Source organism: Gekko japonicus, unplaced genomic scaffold (assembly GCF_001447785.1).
Source record: "Gekko japonicus isolate JY-2015 unplaced genomic scaffold, Gekko_japonicus_V1.1 scaffold135, whole genome shotgun sequence".
Taxonomy (NCBI): Eukaryota; Metazoa; Chordata; class Lepidosauria; order Squamata; family Gekkonidae; genus Gekko; species Gekko japonicus.
The window spans coordinates 1,247,650-1,272,792 of NW_015175359.1; the positions used below are offsets into that span (position 1 = coordinate 1,247,650).

At 43.5% G+C, this 25,143-nt stretch overlaps 1 protein-coding gene across 1 annotated transcript in view; it reads right to left on the minus strand.

Annotated features, from left to right (window-relative positions):
* Positions 1-25,143, minus strand: part of PXN (paxillin) — an 81,674-nt gene that overhangs the window by 56,118 nt on the left and 413 nt on the right. The gene's annotated exons all lie outside the window — the stretch shown is intronic.

A 25,143-nucleotide genomic window follows, 5' to 3' on the forward strand; every position in this document is an offset into this window, starting at 1 on the left:
GGACATGAGAGAAATATCAGTATGTGGACAGTGAAAAAGAGGAGTGTAACTCCCTTCAGTCACCTCCTGGTATAAAAACGCATGGGACCACTATATTATGGAAAAGATACCTGACCAAATTTCATACATCGAGTCTGAGCTCTATCAATCAAGCTTTTTGGAACAATGGATTCCTGTTCTAGAGTTTATGGCTATCCAATAGTTCCTTACATTCTGTAGTTTATCTGCTAGTAGAGTTTATACCTTTCCGATTGCATAGACAAAAAAATGGTTGTTAATGTTGTTTTGCTATAATGGATACCTTAACCCTGTGCATGAAACGAATATGAAAGAGCAAGGACATCAGCCTAACAACCAAATGCAGATTAGTCTGTGCTGTTGTGTTCCCAATAGCAATCTATGGCTGCGAAAGTAGGACCATGAAGAAGCAAGACAGGAGGAAAATCAACTAATTTGAGCTGTGGTGCTGGAGAAGGCTCCTGCACATTCCTTGGACAGCAGAGACGACAAACAAGCAAGTACTGGAGTGTGTCATGATCTGGGCTGTGCCACCATAGGCCTACTAGGCCCAGGGAGCCTGGCGAGCAGTAGGTGAGGCTGGGCCTACAACTCCAAGAAGCCCCTTGGAGGTTTTGGAGCCAAAATTGACCAATAGGAAAAGAGGAGGGCTTGGAATAAAAGATCTGGTTCAGCAAAAAAACCTGTTCTTCTTCCCAGGGGACAGAGCCAGAAGGGACTGAGGCTGCTGTAGGGAAGAGACCCTCATCCTGAGGGAAGGGTAAGTAGTCTAGTGCCACTTGAAATAGTGGGCTAGGGACAGTATATATTTAGACGCGTTAGGGCATTTGATTTCTTTTCACCCACTTACTGTTATATTTCTGCACTTTGTTTGTTTGACCTCTTATAAAATAAACTATTTTTATTGTTCACTCTGCCTGGTTCTCACGCCTATTATTCAGCCAAAAGGGAGGTCTAAAGGCCTGGGAAGGTGCTCTGGGCCTTCTCAGAGGAGCCTGGAACCAGAGTGGTGGCAGCGTCAGGTGACACCCCACCTGAGCCGTGACAGAGTGCATAAAACCAGACATTTCATTGGAAGGAAAAATCACAAAACTGTGACTGACTTATTTTGGCCATGTCATGTGGAAGAACTTACTAGAAAAAGCAATTATGCTTGGATTGATTAGTGGCAAAAGGAAACCAGGCCACCAAAGAACACGGTGGCTAGACACCATAAAAGTCGACACCAGCCTGAGCATGGAACAACTCAAAGAAACAGTACAAGATCAGAAAACATGGAGAGAGCTGGCCCATAGACTCGCCAAAAGTCGAACATGACTGAATGGCTAACAACAACAAGAAGTTATACTACAATTAATGTTATACTTATACTACTACTATACATACTACTGTTATAATAATTGCTTGTAACAGGATGATTTAAATGAAAACTAAAAATAAAGAGTAAAAAAAAAGTATAAACAGAAAACAAGGACTAAGGCATTGGGATATATTTAATATAACCCAGTAAAGAAGAGGAAGTAAATGCAAATAAGAGAATTAATCTGAGGGGGGAGGAAATCAGCAAGTAGAACAATTTAGGAGAGATATCCAGGGGAGGCTGAAGCTTTACAGCTCTAAAAAATAAGCCTCAGTTTCTCATTTATAAAGTGGGAACAATGACCTCACAGGAAGATAAAGACTTTAAGCAGTTTGCAGTGTAAAAGGGCTATCTGTTGCAAAGAGTACAGTAGTAATAGGTGGACTGTCTCTAGGTTTCCCAAAGGAAATTATACATTCCATATATGACTAGATAGTGCAAAGAACATTTCCAAAGTTTTGTTGGAACTAGCTCAAGTCAACAAGCATCTTGTGCAAGGTCAACCACTTCAGGGCTTGTGCAAGTAGCAACTGCAGACATGCCAGAGAGTTTTTAAAAAGCTTCTGTCCCACCCTTCCATGCTAATGTAGTTCCCCAGGGCAGGTTACAATAAGTTTAAAACAATATAAATATCCAAGAACAAAAACAACAACCTTTTTTTAAAAAAAAACAACCCTAAAAATGATAACAGAGTTGAAAGGTAATTAAAAAAATCATCACAAAGGCCAGTGAAAACACAATTAGCTAACACCATATTATTTATTAAAACATTAATATCTCGCCTTTCCTATTGACTCAAGGCAGCTTACAATAATAGTTAAAACATCCCCTGCTAAAACTAAAGATAAAATAACAAGCCCCAAATCCTCACCCCCTTTTAAAAGATGCCTGATATTCAAATGCCCCCAGAAGCCCTGGCAAACAGGGCCTTGCAGCACCTCCTGAAGATCCCCAAGGAGGGGGCACCCTCACCTTTTTAGGGAGCCCATTCCACCAAGCCAAAGCCATGATGGAAAAGCCTGGGTTCTGGACGATGTCACATGAGCCACCCCAAGTGGTGGGATAGCCAACAAACAGATATTATAACTTGGAAATTAATAGAGTATTCGTAACTGTGACCAGGCTCTTGCTATCTTCATGCAAGAGGTGTCACAGTTAGTATGCTAGAAGAAGTTGGTGAAAGGTCGACTTAGGAAAATATTATGCTCCTTAAGTTAGCTGTCAAAACCCTTCCCCCTCCCCCAAGATGACTGGCACAATAAATTTGATTATGGAATGAACTTGACAAGAAGACCAACAGGCTATAACGGTCCAGAGACACTACAGATGTTTAAAAATTATGTTAACCTGCAGGGCAGAGCTCCCTGTATCACACCAGACACAAAGGTTTTATCAGCACAGGAATACTAAACCTTTGCTCTGATGTGATGAAGGTTTATATGTGGTTGAACAATTAAAGCCTGGGTTCTTGAATTGTTATCAAAAAACAAGTCTGTAATTCTTACATATGAAGTAGAGAACCTACCCCGCTAAATTTAGACCATCTTGTGAACAAGTTTTGTGTTACAAGTTTTGCTTTCTTGTTTCCTCCATTTTACCTTTGCAACAGTTACCCTGAGAGGTAGGTTAAGCTGAGTCCGTGTGACTGGGCCTAAGGTCACCCAGCAAGTTTCCATGGCACAGTGGGGATTCGAACCCGGGTCTCCCAGATCCTCCCAGGTCTCCCAGATCCTAGTCTGACACTCTAACTACCACACCATGCCATCAGGGGCGCACAATCAAAACAATGCTTGCTGCACCATAAGCAGTGAATAGAGAAGTTCCAAAAAAGGAACACATCCAGAGGTAGCCAGAGAACTGAATTCCTCCTGGCTAAGAACTCTAATTGGTTCATTTGGAGTCCTCCCCACTGCTCTATTATCCCAAACTGATTTTGGGGAAATGGGGTTCAGAAAGATCTGCTGCTGTGTTGCTCTGTTCTAGTAACGGTGGTTCCGTGCGGACAATGGAGAATGGAGGTGTCCGCTCTCATTCCACTTTATGCCAATGATGCATTTGTGATCTCAGTCTCATTAACAGAAACATGCCGCAACGTGCACATGACTCCATAAAGAGATTTCCATATATTTAAATGCAGAACAGATAGCTGGTACTGTGTGTGTGGGTAGAAGATATTCAAACCGAGAAGGGGTCCTATGTCATTCTGGAGATCTGCTATTCTTCACAGTCCTGTCTATAATGCAGAATTACTCCAGTCTAAGTCCACTGAAATCAGTGATGGGAGGGCTGCAGAGGCTTGCACTGTTAGCTTACAGCAGTGCCCAATGCTTAAAAAAAAAGAGAGAAATTTTAAGAGTGGATGCCTTTGTTTTTTAACTTTATTTGGACAATTTCTATTCTGTTACCTCTAGCAGAGAAAGGTAAGGTGGCTGCCAGGCTATTTTAAAAAATATAACCGATCACATCTTTAAAACACATTTTAAGATAATTGAACAATCAAAATTTTTATTTAATAACTTTACTTGTAGTCCGCCTTTCTCACTGAGACTCAAGATAGATCACAAAATTAGAAAAACAATGCTGTACAAACAGTACATCCGTTTGCAAGACCCGAACAAGGCTCCTAACGATAGGACATTTTGGAAGTCATTAATTCATAGGGTCACCCTATGTCAAGTGACTTGTCAGCACTTAACACACATACAAACAGTACATACAATAAACAGTGTAATAAACGACAAACCTATTCCATTTATGGCAGTACCTCTTTGCCAGTTCCAGTCACCACAAACTTGTCCCCCCCCCCCTTTTTTAACTGGGTAAACAGGTACATTTGATCTAGTAGTGGACTTAGCAGCAGCCAAGCCTCTGTGATGAGAGTGTCCCATAACTTAGGTGCCACCACAGAAGACATTCCGCCTCGTACAGCCACCCACCTAGTTCAGATAATGGTGGAAGGCATCAAGCAAGGCCAGATCTCCCTTATAAATAAAAGCCGAATGGTGGTAGCACTTCTCTAGAACATTCCACACGCTCCAAAATCAGTTCGCTCTCTGATCTGTCATTCAGAGGGTCTCCCTATTCACTGGCTGCTTTGCCTGAGTCCTGCCTCCAACATTCTAAACATTCTGCAGTTCCTCTCCCCCCCATAGCCAGTCAGAACACAGAGGTTATTTGCATATGCAGCCTCATTGGCCTCTGCCTCGGAACACAGAGGTCATTTGCATATGCGACTTGATTGGCTTTTGCCTCTAACATTCTAAACAGTTTGCTCTTCTGAGGTAAAATGTGTCCAATCTCCAGGTGAGGGCTGGAGATCACTCAGAATTACAACTGCTTTCCCGATGGCAGAGATCAGTTCCCCTGGAGGAAATGGTGGGCTCCTGAGGTCGCCCCCATATGACAGCCAATGTGACGTAGCAGTCAGGGCTTCAGAGCACGGGAGAGGCTGCAGGTGTGTGTGGGGTAGAAAGCTGAAGAGTGAGGGGGAAATAAAGGTAGGTTGATGATTGGCTGGGAAGGAGATAGGGTTGCCAACTCCAGGTGGGAAATTCCTGGAGATGTGAGGGATGGAGCCTGGAGAGGGTGAGGTTTCAAGAGGCGTGGGACCTCGGACAGGTACAAAGCCATAGACTCCACCCTCCAAACCAACTATTCCCTTCTGGGGAACCATCATTGCCAATCTCAAGGTGAGGGCTGGAGATCACTCAAAATTACAACTGTTCTTTAGGTAGCAGAGATCAGTTTTTCTAGAGAAAATGGTGGACTCAGTGTCATTATACCTTGCTGAGGTCGCCACAGCAAATTGACACTGAGTGTCCAAGGCTGGGGCATTCGCCCAGAGCCTCTTTCTAGAGGTCGTTGCATTTATTTCCACAAAGGGCCTTTTTCCTAGTCCTCAGATAATTCTCATTTCTACAAATGTAGGCTCATGAACACCACCATCACAGTTACAGTAATCAGCCACAGGAAACCAGGCAAGTGGTTAAGAATTGTCTCCAGGAAACAAAGCAGGGAAGCATGGGGTGGGGGGCAGCTCTCCTTCTTTCAGTTCACAAATGTTTGCTTTGTCTTCTGCAAATTAAGAGGCAATATAATGAGGTTTTTTTATTTTTTTAAGCGAAGAACTTAAACAGGCTTACAAACCTAACCAAAGATGGGCTGGGGGTGGCACAGCTGTCTAAAGGAGGGGGAATCAGTCCCCATTCAAAGAAAAACACTCCCTCATGAGGTGCTTTTACATCAACATTTTTTAACAAAAACCAAGGGCTCACCACAGACAGAACTTCAGCCCACACAATGAATGCCTGATAGGGAACAACTGTCCAAACACACGAAGTCATCAACAGAACTGCAACTTCAGCAGCAGCAGAATTGGGAAACAAGAGCTCAATAAGTCACAGATCACATCATATCCTGTAAAAACAACAGTGGGACAGGCAAAGTTGTTCTCTGTATGATCTTTTATAGCCACTTTAATAGCAGGTAAGGAAGTAACCCCAGAGTTACAACAGTACCAAAGAGACCTGCTCCGTGATCTTTGAACAAAAACCAGAGTTTGAGAGTTAAAGACAGGACATATTGAACTTCCTAAGTGATAAAAGAATATATTACACCACAAGCAAAGAATAATAACAATAATTTTGCTTTTAAAAGAATCAAGTAATAAAACAAACTACCTAACAAATAAGCTTGGGAGGCCTGAGTTCCAAATACAACTCAGCCAGAGCTCACAGTCTTAACACTGTTAAGAATTAAGGAGAGATGAAATCACAGAAACCATCCATTGTTTTCAGAGACTTAGATATTTGAGACCAGCATTTGAGACCATATGAGTTAAAGACCAAAATCAGAGAGCCCATACAAACACTTTAGATGAATCAAGAAAATCTATGAGAGGGACTGTTCAAATGGGACTGTTATGTGTAACACTTTAGTAGTTCTGAGTGCTGAAAGGGGAACTGCATTTCCTAAACAAACATACAGAGATGAAAGAAAACATATAGAAAACTGTGCGGTCTATAATTTTAGAGCCAGTTTTTCTGACCTCATGATAAATATTCATGCGGGGAGAAAGTGTATAACATGAAAACATCCAGGCTCGTGTATACTTCAGTTACCTGGGAACCTGGAGCATCATAAAGGAACCTGCAATACACTGCTCGGTTTTAAACAAAGCTATAATTAGCATGAGTGGATTTGGTTTTAAATATTTAAAAACCAATGAAACATTTATCTGCTGGTACTGTATTTATTTGAAAGAAAGACAAATCTGAACGTGAGATGACCCCTTTAAAAATATTACACATACAAAAATTATTATTGAACGTAACTAACTTGTTTCCCAATGTATGATACCTCTCCTTTTTGATGGAATCTGGGGTGGGGGGGAGCCTAGTGTTGCATTTGAGTAAATACTTTGTTTTTTATAAGTGGCCTTTTCCAACAGATGAGACTCAGAGAACAGAAAAGGACAGATTCATTTGAAAAGTGCAACTAACCATAAATTTAAAAAGAGAGACCGATTTATTAACCACAGGAATCACTGGGCAATGGAACAAATTACAAAGAGAGACACTGGAAGCTTTTTGTTTAAAAAACAGACAAAAATGTGAATGGAATCAACTGGTTATAAATGGGTACTTCTTAAGATGGATGACATTGAGACATTAAAAAGTGCTAAAGCAATGTTAAAGGATCTGTGACCCATTAAAAGCAATCCTTTCGAGCAACTATGAAATGAGAGTCAACAACCCTCAACAGAGGGAAGCCTGGATTCACTAAAATAATCCAAGTCCCAATAACTAACAGGATATGGAGGAAATCAGACACATTCTTATGACCTCAGTTCCAGAAAGCTATTAAGAAAGAGCTCTGAGCACAATTATCTGCAACACTACCATGCAAAATTCAAAAGTATATACAAGATAAGCCTGGTGACCATTAACAGCAAGACGTAATCAGTGATTGTAAAAATCTACTTAGCTAGGTTAAGCAATTTAATACCCATGATGGCTAGGGGAAGGTGGTATGTGTATGTGTGTTTTAAGTCCCAATGAATACAGTTAAACCCACTGATAACTTCAGCAGTTTCATGCTGGAGTCTCTCCTTGAAACTCTTCTGCCATATCATGATAACTTTTGGGTCAGCAACAATGACCCTGTAGAGAATGCTGACTCTATTTATTGTTAATTTGCATCCATTCATTCTTTTGTGCTGAGACCTACCTGTCTGTCCTGTGTAGATAGCAGAGGGGCACTGCTGTGCCAGATCATTAGACGCATCATGTCCATGGCCTTTTAGCTCTTCACAACCTCTGCATTTGTATATCTCTTTACATACCATCTGACGAAATGGTCTCTTCCTTCATGTAGATCTTATGAAGCAATAAATCTTTAAAAAGCTACAAGACTCCTTTTAGGAGAAGAGGAATTTTACTGCAATGGCTTTATACACTTGTTTCACTGGAATTTGTAACTACCTTGACGGCTAAAGCAAAAACCTAAACTTTACACTTGTATGTACCCCTACATTATGTTTTATGTACAACTAGGAAAAAGGCCCGTTGTGGAAATAAATACAACAACCTCTAGAAAGAGGCTCTGGGCAGGTGCCCCAGCCTTGGACACTCAGTGTCAATTTGCTGTGGCAACCTCAGCAGGGTATAATAACACTGAGTCCACCATTTTCTCTAGAGGAACTGATCTCTGCTACCTAAAGAACAGTTGTAATTTTGAGTGATCTCCAGCCCTCACCTGGAGATTGGCAACGATGGTTCCCCAGAAGGGAATAGTTGGTTTGGAGGGTGGAGTCTATGGCTTTGTACCTGTCCGAGGTCCCACGCCTCTTGAAACCTCATCCTCTCCAGGCTCCATCCCTCACATCTCTAGGAATTTCCCACCTGGAGTTGGCAACCCTATCTCCTTCCCAGCCAATCATCAACCTACCTTTATTTCCCCCTCACTCTTCAGCTTTCCACCCCCCACACACCTGCAGCCTCTCCCGTGCTCTGAAGCCCTGACTGCTACGTCACATTGGCTGTCATGGGGGCCACCTCAGCAGCATATAAGGATACAGAGCCCACCATTTTCTCCAGGGGAACTGATCTCTGCCATACGGAAAGCAGTTGTAATTCTGAGTGATCTCCAGCCCTCACCTGGAGATTGGACACATTTTACCACAGAAGAGCAAACTGTTTAGAATGTTAGAGGCAAAAGCCAATCAAGTCGCATATGCAAACCATCTCTGTGTTCCGAGGCAAAGGCCAATGAGGCTGCATATGCAAATAACCTCTGTGTTCTGACTGGCTATGGGGGAGAGGAACAGCAAAATGTTTAGAATGTTGGAGGCAGGACTCAGGCAAAGCAGCCAGTGGATAGGGAGACCCTCTGAATGACAGATCAGAGAGCAAACTGATTTTGGAGTGTGTGGAATGTTCTAGAGAAGTGCCACCACCATTTGGCTTTTATTTATAAGGGAGATTAGTTCTGGATCATTGATATAGGACCCTCATAATTTTGTTTGTTTTATAATCAAATAAATCCACATTCCACATCAAGGCAATCAGGGCTTTGATCAGATGTATTTATAATTGAGCAGAGAGACTACTGAGAAGGTATGTTTTCAGCATACTGGTGTAGATGTAGACTTTTCTTCTAAATCAATCTCAGGGGAAGCCAGTTCTTCCTATCCATAGCAGAACCCAGCCATGAGGCATTCCAATTGGCTGACCCCCTATGATGTCAAAATATCACACACCCCTACTTCTCAGGACAGTTTTTCTTCTTTTTTAAAAAAACTGGTCATGGCTATTTAAACAAAAGAACCGAAGGGCACCAAATGAAAAGTGAAGTGCATGAACCTTTATGCTGTGCTTTGGTTTTAAAAGGTGGCTAGCCTTTTAAATTCTGTAATCCAAATAGTTATGCCATAAAATGTATGCAAGGGTGCTTGTTTTGCTTTATTTTAATGCCTGGTTTTAAAGCAGCATTGTTTTTTTTAATATTCTGGAAATGGGTGAGAAACATGGGTGTGTACAGGAAGTAGGAATGCATGAACAGAAAAATGGTAGGTATTATAAACGAGGAACCTGCAACCATGCAGCAGGTCACAAATACTCTGACCTGAGCAACAAACCCTTTTCCAAACATTGTCTGAGCAGGATCAAGTTTCCCCAGAACCATCAGAACTATATAGTTGCGGGGAGGGGGGGGGGAGTTAAATGGAAATGGGACTTTTCAAGATTCTACATCAGACGTCAGTCCCAGTACAACATCATAGAAAACAAACAGCCCTCTTGACTACAGAAAGATCTTTCCCAACTACTGCCCGGCCCTCGTCACAGTGTACTCTTTTCCCCATGACGTGTCCAAGTTTCATACTTGGAGAGAAACTGAGAACCTATTCAGATCCAACATCTAAAGAAGAAGAAAAAAAACATAGCTGTTACTGCCAAGCAAGCACTGAACTATGCTACATTCCATTTGATTAAAACAATTACCAGAAAGGCAGCCAAGAATTACATAAAACTTCCTCTCTGCACCACCCCAGCCCCTTCCCTCCACCCACACGCACTTCATATACTTTTCCAGCACTGCTTACACCATGCACAAGGCTTGCCTGCAGGCCACTCCTGAAAGGAAGCAACACAAGCCCTTTAAGGGTCACTCACAGAAGAGACGAAAAGCAAAGCAAGAGTTCAAAAAGCCAGCATGTCTTGCTGACCCAAGCATTCTGCAACATGCTGAACATGGAAGTTACCTTTGAATGAAGACTGTTAAAAAAATCAGCTGGAGATGAATGTGCTCATCCCCCATGCACCTGTGGCTTCATCCTATGGAGACCTCCGAAGTCTTAAATCATGTCTTAAATCGTCTCCACTACAGATCAATAGGACTGGAGGAAGCATTTGTTTTATCAAGGTATCCACCCTGGCTCATTTCCCCCCACTTCTAGTTCACCGCATAAGTACTGAATCTGGGGAAGTTGACATTCAGGCACACCAATGCCATAAAGCAGTGGTTCCCAACCTTTTTGAGCTTGTGGGCACCTTTGGAGTTTTGACACTGGATGGTGGGCGCAACCACAAAATGCCTGACAAAAAGGCTGCCGGGGAGGTGGGGCCAGCCTCAGACAAAATGGCTGCCACAGCCAGCCTTCAGCCACACAATAAGATCATTGTGCTGTGATGGTAGCTGCAGCCAAAGCAACGTTTTAAAAAAAAAAACTGCATGGCCAATCAGAAGCCTTGCTGGCCCTCACCTGGCCCCACCCAGTTTCTAAAAAACTTATTGGGTGCCACAAGAGGTGTCTGTGGGCACTGTCTCACTGAGGAACCCTGCCGTAAGGGGTTATTTCTAGAGTGAGAGCTGGGAGACCCAGATTTGAATCCGCATTTTGTCACGGAAACTTCCTGGGAGACCTTGCGCCAGTCGCATGTTTTCAGCTTAACCTGCCTCACAGAGTTATTGTGAGGACAAAACAGAGAATAGGAGAATGTTGTGGGTCCTCACTGGGGAGAGGTGGTGTATAAATGATGTAAGGTAAATAAATAAAAATATATCCACAGATTCCCAACTCTTACTTCTGTCCTGCTCCCAAGAACCTGTCACAGCTATGAACCGGGGGTAGAGCTCGGCGGGTGGGATACTTACAATCCCATGTAAATTTGCTGTTCAGCCTGTCTATAAGTTTGAACTCTACCTTCCATTCCAGTGTATTTGAAAAAGTGTGTCTACACATGAAAGCTCATTACCTTGAATAAACCTTTATTGGTCTTAAAGGTGCTGCTGGACTCTAAATTTAATCTCACTGCTTAGTAGCTATTATGGCAAAAAGTTCTTTTAAAAAAAGAATTCAACCCCTTCCTGACTATGCTGCTGCCCAAGTGACATTTTCCTCCATTTATTTCTTCCCACACTAGAATAATTTAATGGCCGAATGTGTTTTACTGTGTTAAGTCTGCTGGCAACAGTGCCTGACTGCCTGTTGCCCTCAACAAGTCCCTGAGGAACGTCTGACCTAACGTTTTTGAAACCATACTTAATTATTTCATACTAAAAAGAAACCATTACATAATATACTACAATGCTATTCAAAACAACTGTCAGTATGATCTGGAGACTCCAGCAAAAAGCTGCAGATTTAACACACTATCAGATCTGGTCTCAACAGGAACTGGCTAGTCGGCTCACTACAAAAAACGATTGTTCCTCCTTACAGCTTTATGCCCAAAACTCAGCTTACTTAGTCAATCTCCAATTTTGATATTTATTTCCTTCATTGTTCCCCCCTCCCCAAGAATTAAACTCAAACAAATGGTGACCATATAAACCAAGCTTGTTATTACAGTATGGTCCTTGCATCTGTTAAACACTGTTTATTATGCTGTACACTAATTTGCTGTTCACCCTCTACCTATATGTATGGACTAGTAATGTCCATTACTTTGTATCTGAAGAAATGTGCATGCACATGAAATCTTACACCTTGAATAAAACTTTGTTGGTCTTAAAGGTGCCACTGGACTCAAACTTTGTTCTGTATGTCTGTTTGGTGTGAGCGCCAGTTTGGTGTAGTGGTTAAGTGCTCGGACTCTAGTTTGGGAGAACCGGGTTTGATTCCCCACTCCTCCACTTGCACCTGGCTGGATGACCTTGGGCAAGCCATAACTCTGGCACAGCTGTTCTTGAAAAAGAGCAGTTTCTGTCAAGAGCTCTCTCAGCCCCACCTACCTCACAGGGTGTCTGTTGTGGGGAGGGGAAGGGAAAGGCGTTTGTAAGCCACTCTGAGACACCTTTGGGTAGTGAAGGGTGGGGTATAAATCCAATCTCTTCTCCTCTTCTTCTTCTTCTAATGTAACTTAATCCTATGTCCTGGGAGAACAGGTCTTCCGTTCCCACACCCCTTCTGTTGTTTGTAGCTTTGTGTGTGTGTGTGTGTGTGTTTGTGTACCTGCCAACTAAATGTAATGCTGCACACATCTGACCAAGTCCGTTCTGACTCGCAAAAGCATGTGTGTGAAGTGCCATCGAGTCACAACCAACTTATTCAGAGGTGGTTTGCCACCGCCTTCCTCTGCAAAGTGACCCTAGAATACCTTGGTAGTTTCCCATCCAAGTAATGACCAGGGCCAACCCAGCTTAGCTTCTGAGATCTGAAGAGATGAGGCTAGACCATCCAGGTCAAGGCCACGAAAACTTATGCCGTAATAAATTTGTTAAGGTCCCACAAGCCGCAGCACAGTGACACTGTAAGTATGATCTTTGATGCTCCAATTTTGTAAACTTGTTTACACTGCATCTAGGGCTGGAGCCCATATCATCTCACCCTAACTATACTACTGGGACATGCCCTTAAATAAAGGGACAGCACGGAGCCGCCAAAGAGGACATCCAACTCTGTTTAAATGGATCAGATTTCAGACCAGCAACTCTGCCCTCACTACAACTTGGTGAATTAGATTTTCTCAGTTTATGCAGAAGCAAAAAAACCCAAAACCCACTTGTCCTTGGATATGCCTCTCAACCATATGCACACTGATAAGAAGCAGTATGATGCTAAAAAGGTGGTATTTCTTCCCTTCCCCCTCTACTACACTCTGCCGAGCTCCTTCCAAAGAGCTTACAGCTAGTCAAAACACCTCCAGTTTTGTAACACAAGAGATTCTTTTGCAGCTCATAGGGATCGGCAACTGGAGGCTCCATGGTCAAATATACACACACTCCCCCAAGGAATACAAGCTGGCCAAAAGGAAAAAGACATGGCGGTAGGGAAGGGTGGTACAGAAATGGAACATCTTTGCAGTCAACCACCCTTCATGCCTCCTTCTTCAAGGTACCCCCTTCCAGAAAACTATTTGCTGACCAGAACTAAAGTGTCTTGCTGCATAGAGTAATATTTAAAAAGCAGGCTGCTGTTTAAGACAGATTTAGTGGCTAGCTTCCAAAATAAGACCAATATGAAGGTCACATCTTCCTAGTAGCAGGGCCTTTCTGCCATCCCACCTGCATGACTGGGTTACTCTGTGGTGAAGGAAACTCACTCTGTATATGTTCAGAGATGCTACCTGCCTACATTTCAAGACCTGGCATTTAAAACAGGTCATACAGCTCAGCTGTGATGAGTTCTCGCTCAAATTCAACTCTGGTTAGGATTGTCAGACAGCTCTTCCTTAGGGTAAGAAACAGACGACATTTTGAGATACAAATAGTCTAATAAGACAGTGATATCTGAAAACCTGGGGTTTACTTTTCTGAGAAGGTGAAGCACTCTTTTGACACATTGTCTACAACAAATTAGACAGATGCAGGCACCTAGGAAGAGATTTGATTATTTATTTAATTAATTGGATTTGCTAGGCCACCCTTCCCTACAAGAAGGGCTCAGGGTGACTTACAACCAAGTAGTATACAAAATCTCAATTTAAAACTAAGGTAAAACAAACCAATAAAACAGTACACATCCAATATACAAGATGGCAGAAAAAGTTCCAGCTTCCCAGCCTGCCTGGCGGGAGGGGTTATGAGGGATGGGGAAATGCATGAGCATGCCAAAGGGGGCCCTGCCGCTGTCCTCAACTGAAGGGCCAGCGGAACATCTCTGCCTTACCTGCCCTTCAGAAAGGTAACAACTCCCGCAGGGCACGGATGCCTTCCAGCAGAGCATTCCGCCAGGCGGGGGCCAAGGCCGAGGAAGTCCTGGCCCTGGTCAAGGACAGTCGAACTTCCAGATTTAAAGCTCCCCGACCAATTCAGATTCAACACCTACATACAATTTGTCTACTAAAATCCTTCCCTGCAAATAAAAACACACAGCAGGGGTAGCCTACTCAAGTCCTTCATTACACTGTTGGTTATTATGCTATATGTCAATCCAATTGCCTTATGTCTTCAAAGGATGAACTTGAAGTTAAAGCAAGTAGAGAGAGTCTACTAACTCTTACAAGTTCAAGGATTCCCTGCTCACGCCTCCACCATCCTGGTATCCTATTTAAACAATAATAAAGGTTACCAACTTGGGTGGGTGGGATTCACATTACCCTAGGGAAAGGCAATGATCCAAAAAGGACCCAACAGAATCAGCAAAAGGATCATGGCTGAAACACTTTGGAATTCATTGTTCATGGAAACAGCCATTATCTCAGGACAGTAACTGAGGGACAATCACTCCTGAATCCTGATTTGTGTAAGCATACCTACATTGTGCCCTGTGGTTATGGTCCCAGAGTTCAAGGCTGTGGAAGTTCACCTCTGAAACCTCTATGGTGTTACTGGCCAAAGCCACACCACATGATCAATTGGTTAAACAAAAGATGTAGAGTCTGCCTGTTTCGTTTGTATGTGGGCCCACTTCCACCACCACAACAAGCAGAGTGACTGAAACATAGTGTTTGCCTTTAAATCTCGCAAGCCATCAGAGGTCAGAACTGTTCTAAAGGTTGGCCTGCAGATACCAAAATACACTGACCAAATGCTCTTGGAACAAGCTTACAAACCACATGGTTCTCTAAAAGTAAGCAAACAAAGTAAGACAAAGAGACTGGAATTGGGGGGGGGGGAGCTTCTAGAAAGAGAGGCTCCCTTCTGTGCTGAAATTATTAAAGCTCCATTGTCCCTGGAGAGTCTGATTTAATTAAACCCTGCTTTAATGTGGCTAACAGCATAGTCAGTAAAACGACTCCATAAAAACAACCCAAAAATAACAACTCCCCCTCAAAAGACTAACTCCTACCACCATGTAACGACAACAAATAATATCATTTCCACAGCAGATACTTTGATAAAGAAGTATCTTACTAGTCCTCTCAAAAGAAAGCAAAGAATAATCTTCCCCAGCCCTCTGGAATAGCCTGCCTGAAGCCATGCAGAAGCGCATGAAGAGGTATGCCATTTGTACATGGACACACTACCACTATTTATTTATTTATTTATATTTATTTATAAATTCAATTTATAGCCCGCCCTCCCCGCGAGCGGAATCAGGGCGGCTTACAGTCAGGCATAAGCCAACACATAAAACATATTTAAAACCATTTAAAAACATTCTACAATAATACAATATAAAGTGATCCAGGTGTTCCAATTGATCTATAAAGATGATGTGTTACTGCTGCTCTACCGATTCAGTGTCGTCTGTTCCACTTGGTGCTGACGTTCTTTCTTCCAGGGCCAGATAATGATGGTACAGTAGGGCCCTCCCACCCGATCTTGCATCTGGGATGGTTTGGGGTGGAAATGACATCAGCATGTAAGACAGTGCTCTGCACACTGTATAGTAATACCATTAGGGTTACCAGATATCTTCTTTTTTGGTGTCCGTTGTCTTCTGGGCTGTTTTCAAAAAACTGATGAAAATGTCCTCTTTTGGGGTTGGAACGTTAGTAGCAATTATCATGGCTCAAAGGGTAGGGGTATTTAACATGAGATTTGACATCGTGATGATCACTTGTTAGAAGGAGTCAGTTGGGAAGTAGGTCCTCTTTTTTTGCTTTTCAAAATATGATAACCCTAAATACCACAGAACGTTCAGAGCATTAGCCGACATGCTAATACCATAGTACCTGGTGCACTGACATCACATGTAGGTTTTCAGACGGGTATGATGTCAACACATTGCACCCTTTGACCCCTCCTCAAAGCATCTGGGGGTGCTAGGTGACCGCCGGGCTTCACTAGGCCCCAAGCTTTGGTAGAAGCCAGGTGAACTAAACAACCATGGAAAAGTTTCTGGTGGACAACTGTGTTATCCTGTAGTAGTAAAGACCAAAATCTCAGTCCAGTAGCACCTTAAAGAACAACCAAGTTTTCCAGTAGAACAAAGTTTGCGTCCAGTGGCACCTTTAAGTCCAACAAAGTTGTATTCAAGTTACGAGTTTTTGTGTGCACACACACTTCTTCAATAGAAATAACAGTCATATATACAGAGGGTGGACAGTAAATTAGCATACAGAATAATGAAGGCGTTTTTAACAGATTAAAAGAATAATAAGATTAGTACATATGGCTGTCATCTGTTTGGGTTCAACTGGGGGGGACAGATATAGCATAGGTAATAAATATGTCAGAATTGGAGATTGATGTATCCTTAATTCTGAGGATCTCTGTCTCCTCTCAAGCATGGAGGCGACCTTGCAGCATCTTTTCCCTTGAAGTGGGGCAATTGGCTGTGTTGAGTTCATTTCCTTGTCCTCAGACTAGAGAAATACATTTAAATCTACCATTCCAAATGACATTACATACTTAATTACACTCTTAATTGTTAAGAGTAGTAAACTAAGACTCTGTTGCTACATTCCATTCTTCTCATACAATCACAGAGTTGGAAGAGGCCATACAGGCCATCTAGTCCAGCCCCCTGTTCAACACAGGATCAGTCTAGAGCATCCCTGACGTGTTCGTCCAGCCGCTGCTTAAAGACCGCCAGTGAGGGAGAACTTACCACCTCCCTAGGCATCTGATTCCATTGTTGCACAACTATTACTGTCAAAACGTTTTCTGCCACTAGTTTAAACATATTATTGTGAGTCCTCTCCTCTGCTGCCAACAGGAACAGTTCCATGCCCTCCTCTAAGCGACAGCTCTTCGAATACTTCAAGAGAGCAATCGTGTCCCCTTTCAACCTCCTCTTCTCCAGACTGAACATTCCCAAGTCCCTCCTGTCTAGCATGGAGCTAACTAACAGAATCCTTCTCTTAGAGGCGAGGTGCAGTGTTATGTCGGAGAAAGACATTTCAATATTCATTGTATTATATTACAATCACTATTCCAGTATACTGTTCCAAAAAAGAAATACATGAAAAGTTTTCCAGGGTATATTTTTCATGTGTCAAAGCTCACTTTGCCAGATAGGAAAAGAATACTGAGCATTATCCAGTGCAGCTCTCCAGGGTAGGACACACAATCCCAGAAGAGACCCCAAGAACAGCAGCGATAGGAATATTCAAAAAGGCAGTATAGGAAGCTCATGTTCAGATTGCGCTAGCTTGACAGAGGAAAATAGGAGCAGTATAATAAAGCAGGAAGGGGCACAAAGAAAGTAAGCAAGGGATTTAAATATTTAGAGTTTCCTTTTTTCATGGGGGGGGGGGGATGACGGCAGAAGAGTGACTTGATCCAGCACAGCAGGGAGAGCAGATGCTTGCATACCCTGACCTCTCCCAGGGGGGACACAAAGGAGTTAAAGTATCAGCAGAGTCCAGACTTTCCATGGAAATGCAAGAGCAAGGGGAAAAGGCCTCTGCATCACACACTGCTTGAGGCCCAGGACTCTGTCCAAGTCCTGCAAGACAATAGCCCCCCTGTTTTACAAGGGAACTGAAACACTTGAGAGGTTACAGGAGAAGAGAAACCATTCCTTGCTATGGGGGGTATTCCTACTTGCAATTTTCATGCATTCCCCTGCTTGGTTAATGCTCTCGGGAATTTGTGCAAGGAAAAAAAACCCCAACTTTCACAACCAAAGCCTTTTCCATGGGCTCCCCCCACAAGGAGACATCCTGACCAAAGCCGGTCAGATGAAGTCCAGTAGTAGACTGGCGCACATATATCTACAGAAATAAAAGCCCGTACAGACAAAGCCCTCTCTCAGTGGAAACAGACAGGCAGAATGCCTTCACAAGCAGAAGCCAGAGCTCTTCTTGTTTTTCTTTTTTCTTTTCTTTTTTGCCAAGAGAGAACACAGCAATGTAAGCACATTCATTCCAGTTCACACATGGGGCCCAAATACATCTCCCAGTGAACTCAGCAGGCAAAGGTCTTGCTGTCCTCTACAGAAATGGGATCAATTCCCCCAAAAAGGTGAAGGGTGAGAGAAACAAGACTGGAAACAAAGCATAAATAGATGCTGTCAATGACAGAGACAAAACAGCCAAACTCAATTACGCACTTATATTTGTCCACCCAGTTTCACCCACCTTCCCTGCTGCTCTAAGCCAAAGTCCACTGAGAACGGTATTGCTGCAAGACTGTAGTACTGCCCCCTCCATACCCAGAAGAACCTCTTCGAAGTAGAGATCCAACGGCAAAGATTCACGTCGCCCTTTAATCCTGACACACTGAACAGGACAACTGAGGAGTTCTGGTGCAGTTTCACTGATCTGAACTTTTCCGAACCACAAGTTCAGCAAACACCAACCCATGGGTCAGATCCACTGGTGATTTCCAATGATGGAAGACATTTCTGTCACCAGAGTACAATTTCCTCATCACCACCATCTCAACTGCATCAGAAAATGCCTTCTGCAATGCTGCTCCCGGGGGGACAGAGGACCCCAAAGAACAGCAGGAGGGGGGAGCCCAATACTGCTCAACCATTCACAAGAAATATTTTGGTAGAGCCAAGCCCTCATCAATTCAGATACAAAGGGCAAACTAAACATGAGCCTGCAGTGCGATGTGGCTGGGAAGAAAGCTAATGCGATCTTAGGATGCATTAACAGAAGCATTGTGTCCAGATCAAGGGAGGTAGTTCCGCTCTATTCTGCTATGGTCAGGCCTCACCTGGAGTACTGTGTCCAGTTTTGGACACCACATTTTAGGAAGGATGTTGGCAAGCTCAAGCGTGTCCAGAAGAGGGCAACCAGGATGGTGAGAGGGTTGGAGTTCAAGTCTTACAAGGAAAGGCTGAAAGAGTTGGGTATGTTTAGCCTGGGAAAGAGAAGGCTTAGAGGGGACACGATTGCAGTCTTCAAATATTTGAAGGGCTGTCATGTAAAAGATGGAGCAGATCTATTCTCTCTTGCTCCAGATTGCAAGACTAGAAATTACAAGAGAGTCTTTACCAGCTTAAATATCAGGAGAAACTTCCTAACTGTAAGAATGGTTGAGCAGTGGAACAGACTACCTCAGGAGGTGGTGGATGCTCCTTCGCTGGATGTTTTTAAGTGGAGGTGAACGGCCATCTTTCGGGTATGTTGTAGGGCAGGCATGTCCAACTTCGAACAGGTAGTGATCTATTTTTTCCGGCCAAAAGTGCTGGTGATCTACCACCATGAAAATAAAGTTTCAAATTAGTTTCAAATTAGATTTTAACCCACTAAAATTGGGTTCCACTGCCCCCCCATTTATAATGCACCTTCTGTCATTTATTGGTAAGCAAAATAAGCAAAAACAGAGAGACAAAGATCCAGAAAGAACTGCGAACATTTTTTACCACCAAACAATCATCAAAAAAAACCCAAACACCTGTCCAGCAAACCAGGAGACCAAGTGGGGCTGGTGATCTACCTGCTGGACATACCTGTTGTAGGGCTATCTTTCGGCTACATTCTTGCAGAGTGCAGGGGGTTGGACTAGATGACCTGCAAGGTCCCTTCCAACTCTAACATTCTATGATTCTATGAATCAGACCACCGGTCCATCAAGGTGAGTATTGTCAACTCACTGGTAGCAGCTCTCTCTGGTCTCAGGCAGAGACCTTTCACACCACCTACTACCTGATCCTTTTAACTGGAGATGCTGAGGATCGAACCTGGAACCTTCTGCATGCAAAGCAGAGGTTTTTCCACTGAGCCACAGCCCCTCCCCAACCAGCATGCAATAAGCAGCAGGAAAAGGGAACAATTCGATAAACGTTCTAAAACAACACCAGGAAGAGCTGGAAATTGTTTTGAGCGCTGCAGAGTTAACAAAACACATGCCAGATCCACACAAAAGCTCAGCACCCCCAGATTAAGCACCCCCAGATTAAGCAGAAAACTCAGTGGTGGAGTGGCACACCATCTGACCAAACGACAGAGTCGCAAATACTTCAGTGAATTTATGGAATGCAACAGCTGTAGCTTGTATATTTCAATACCCACAGTCTTAGAACATACTGGAAAGTTTCACTCGTCTTTTCTTAAACGCCGTCCAATTGTGCATGCCTAGCCAGAGAATTTCTCGTCAGATTCTACACGTCGCCCACGAAAGTGGAGCGCAACGATGGGAGGACGTTTGAAACCAAAAGACCCTTCCGATAGACCCGTATATTTTATGATACATCTAAGAATTTCTTGGGAAAGGGGGAAGAGATAAATGAAGGAAAACATAAACCTCCCCCCCCCCAATCTACTACAAATTTAGCTTTTTGCATAACCTTTTAACCACACACATTCTTATCCATTTTTACTCTGGCTATTCCCTTCCCATAAATGTGAGGAGGCAGAACATAGTCTCAGGTAGCCAACTGGCTGATGGACACAAGCCTTGACGGTTTTATCACTGGCTCAGTTTAGACTTCCTCTTCTGTAGGTGTCACTGCCGCCTCTAAATTAGCACAGCAATTTGATCTTCTAGGTCTAGTAATAAAACTGAGACTTTTCCTGCAGCACATCTGAACAGAGCATTTGGTGTCTATTAGAGGAGCCCATGGAGATACCATAAATGGGACATGGATTACTTGTGATACAATTTCTCTTTGACTGTTGGGAGCAGATACTTCCCAGTAGACTTCCTAGGATACTCTACTCAAGTGTAAATTTTTATCCAGATACACGTCTGAGGAGCTGTAGATGGGTTGATAAAGTTGCTCAGAATCAGGGAAAGCTGAACTGGATGCAGGAGTTCTAAACATCAATATGGTTGTATTTTAGGTACTGCAGTTGTGAAATCAGATGGCCAGTTTCACCTCCAAGAAGATCCTTTTACACATCCAAAAATCATGAGCCAAGACTAAAAATAGAGGCCGTGTCTTGCTAATAACCAATGCCAAGAGAGGCAGAGTGGGTGTATGTCTATAAGCTAAATAGCACAAACTAAGTTGAAAACAAAAAAAATCAGCCAGGTATGAGTAGGAAGGTAGGCTGGATAAGAGGGTAAACCAGTTTCTCAAGATGTATTTATATAGTCCACTTTTCTCACCAAGAATGAAGATGGATTACAGAATTATAAAACAACGCAATAAAAAACAGTGTAAGGCAGTGCATCAACAATGCAAGAACTGGATTACAAAACCTTGGTGTAGAAGGACTGGGCATCCCAAGGAATTTACACAGCACATCTCAGAATGTTCCTACCTAGAGCACAAATCATTTATAACCACTTTTGAACACATAACTCATGAGGTAGGGGAAAAGAGACGGTTGTGTGGGACACACACAACCCAAGATCTTGCTGGATCCTGTCAATTTTATATCACATTGCACTGCTTGAAACACAAAAGATAGCCCAGGATAGAAGGCAGTCAATTAACACAGCAAAAGAAAATCTTTTGTACTTCGATTTTCTCCCAAATAGGAATCCCGAGTTCCAAATGCATTCTCCTCTCCTCCATTCTATCCTCAAAACCACCACCCTGTGAGGTAGGTTAGACTGAGAGAAAGTGACTGGCTCAAGGTCACCCAGCGGTCTTCCACAGAGTAGGAATTCAAACCAGACTGGTCTGATATTCTAACCACTACATCCCATGGGCTATACATAAGCTTAAAGTTTAAGCATATACTCTATGCAGGCTACCCCAGACTCCAAAAGACCCTGTTGCCAGTTAAGAGATGCATTTATTTATTTATTTATTTTATTTATATCCCGCACTATCCTGCAAGCGGGCTCAGGGCGGGTAAAAATCTACATGTTAACAACCATAAAAGCATTTAACATAAAAACTAAGACAAGTTTAAAACGGAACAGGTAACAGCAACGAAGAATTCAAATGTCTTCTAGCAGGGTCAGTTCGGACAAGACACAGTGACAAAGACTTTGTACAGGAGAGGCCGGAATGGATTGGATGTCCGCCACCTCAACTGAAGGCCTGGCGGAACAGCTCCATTTTGCAGGCCCTGCGGAACTGTAATAAATCCTGCAGTGTGAGCATGTTCCACCAGGCCAGGGCCATGGCAGATAAGGCCCTGGCCCTGGTTGAGGCTAAGTGGACATCCTTCAGGCCGGGAACTACCAGGAGATGTTGGTCTGCAGAGTGCAAGGCTCTAGAGGCACATACGGGGAGAGACAATCCTGTAGATATGCTGCCCGCTGGCCACATAGGGCTTTGAGGCAGAGTTAGCTAACAGACTATAGGGCAAAACATAATAGGTCGCTCCAGTAGCAAACAGTGAAGAATACATGGATGCATAAGGCAAGTACGGAACGTGTGATTTGAGCCACTTGGTGTATATATACCAAGGGGACTCAACAGTGTGGTGGAAGGAGGTTGTGGAGAGCCAGTGTAAGACAGTGGTTAGAAATTCTTCACTCAGACCAGAGAGACCCAGGTTCAAATCTCCACTCAGCCTTAAATCTCACTAGGCAACCCGGAGATCCAACCAGATTTTCTGCCAGATGTAAAATGGAGTCCCTTCTGACCACCAAAAAAAGAGCTAGGCTTCGGATCATGGGGCCTACATGGATAAAAGCCATGGAGGACAAAAGCCGTGGTTAAGAGGGGAATTGGGCAAGACTGAGAGGAAAAGATGGCTGAATCCAACCCAGTATTACTTTCTTCATGGAGCTGTTGTGAGGATAAGAGGGGTGAACGATGTATGCCACCCCAAGCTCCTTGGAGAAAAGTATAAGATAAAAATCTGACAGTTAAGTTGGCAGGGGTCCCTTTAACAGCTATAAGCTTCAATAAACAATAGAGGATTGGATCTGGGATCAGGAATGTATAAGGGAGAGGAAAGGTAAGGGGGAAGTTACACAGATCTTCATTTTGGAGAGCGCAGAAGTATCAGAAAGGAGGGGTTCTGATTTTTTTTTTAAATCATGGTACAAAAAAAGGACCCAAACGTTATGAGGGGGTTGAACAAAACAGGGGATACTCTTAAAAAGTAAGGTCCTCTAGCAAGATGTGGGAGGGTTGCAATACAAGTAAATACATGCACTGCTTGCACATAAGTCAAAGGATGGGGGTGACTCACGTGGGGGTGACTCATGCTATTGACCCCCCACCCCCAAGTATCCTCCCCCCATGTCACCCAGTGACATCCATGGTAAGATGCAAAGGATGGACCCCTACAACCCGCCTTGGACCTAAGGAGGGGAGCAGACAACCTCAGACCCTCGACAGGCACAAGCCACATTTGTTGCCTCAATGCACATCACAAGCCCTTGCCAGTTTGCCACGTCAAGCTGTGATATGTAAACTTCTCGTGGCCTTGAGAGGCTGCAAGCAGCTGAACAGGATCTTAAGCTGTCGGGATTTCAGTGCTCTCCTTGGCCTTCCTCATAACTACCATCAGGAAAAAAGATATGAAAAATGTATGAAGGTTGTAAAAAAAAAATCACCTCTTAATCACCTGCATAAGAATTTGGAAATATACATTCAAATGATCAGTTGGCAATTTTTCCACTATCATAAGTACGGGGGGGGGGGGCAGGTGGACACACTGTTGAGGTTATCAGTTATACCTGGTGCAGGGAAGCCCCCACCAAAGACCTTGGAAGGGACTGAAGAAAGTGAGGGGTGGGGAACGAAGGCCATCCCAACCCTAGGAATGGATAAATAGGTAAAGGAGTTGGGGGTGCAGATGAATGGGTCCAGCTCCTCTGAAAGTGACAGAGGAGGGAGAGTTTAGAGGTGGACTAAGGAAAGCCAGTCATGGGGGAGCGGACTTTGTTTCATTTATTGTACATCCCTGTGCAGAGACAATACGTCTAGAAAAGATGCCTTCACAACCAAAACAACATGTGAAAAGTACAAAAACAACACAAAGATGTATTTTCAGCATAAAGAGCCCTGGTAAATGGCACGTAATTACACGCAAACGTTTGCTGAACACAATATGTACAACTTGGGTTAAGGCATTTAATAACCAAAACAGGCGTTAACCGTTCTGTAAAAGACTAGTGAAAGTTAACAGACTCTCTCTGAGAGACAAGAAGGGACACTCATTTTCCCCAAAGTACACCTAAATGTACTAACCCACTCTTATGCTGACATTTTAGCCAAATCTTTACCAGACAAGCTGACTTCAAAAGTTCTGGAGTTCTGGGTAAGACCTGTGTAGCCTGGAGGCAGCAAGTTAAAACTAGAAGAAGTGCAAGGAAACAAGTAGTAAATAGGAGAAACTGGGGACAAACAGGGAGAAAAGCAGAAGTACACCACACAGGTTGGAATTTAAGGGGTGGTAGAAATGCTGAAGATTTGAGGACCAATTGCATGGAAAGGTTGGGTGGGAGGGTATGTGGGGGAATGCTTACAATACCATCTGATGCAGAGTTACTGTACTCGAGTCAACCCATTTAGATCAGTGTTTTTAGACTGGAGTAACTCTGCATAGGACCGCACTGTCAGATTAAAAGCAAATCCCACAGTGGTGACTGCGTTGATTTATTACAATAAAGCCAAAAAAGTAATCTTCTGGCCTCTCTGAAACAAACAGATTTACTGTGGCCAAAGTTCCTGTGGATTCGAGCCCTCCTCATGCTTCCGAGCCAACAAAAGCTGATGCCACAATCCCATCCAAGAGTCCGGAGGCCCCTGAAAAGATCCTCGGTGCAAACCATGTTTACCCCAAAGCAAGTCCTCCTGCATTTAGTGGTGCAATAAGAGGCACCTTTATTTGGGAGCAAGTGCTCATGAAACTGAAGAGAGATTACTGTGGAGTAAACACACAGAACCGGGCTGCAACAAATGTGTGGTGCCACTCTGCCCACGGGGCTCCTGCCCACAAAAGCTGATGCCACCACAAACCTGTGAGTCTTGGTGCCCGAACAACTCTCTTTAACGTGCTTCCTTGCACTGGCTGCAAAGGAGCTAAAAGTCAAGCAAAAGGGGAGAGAGGATATTGGGGGTGGGGGAGAGAGGACTGGGGAGGGGCTCTGGGGGGAGATGAACTATGAGGAGGGGCAGG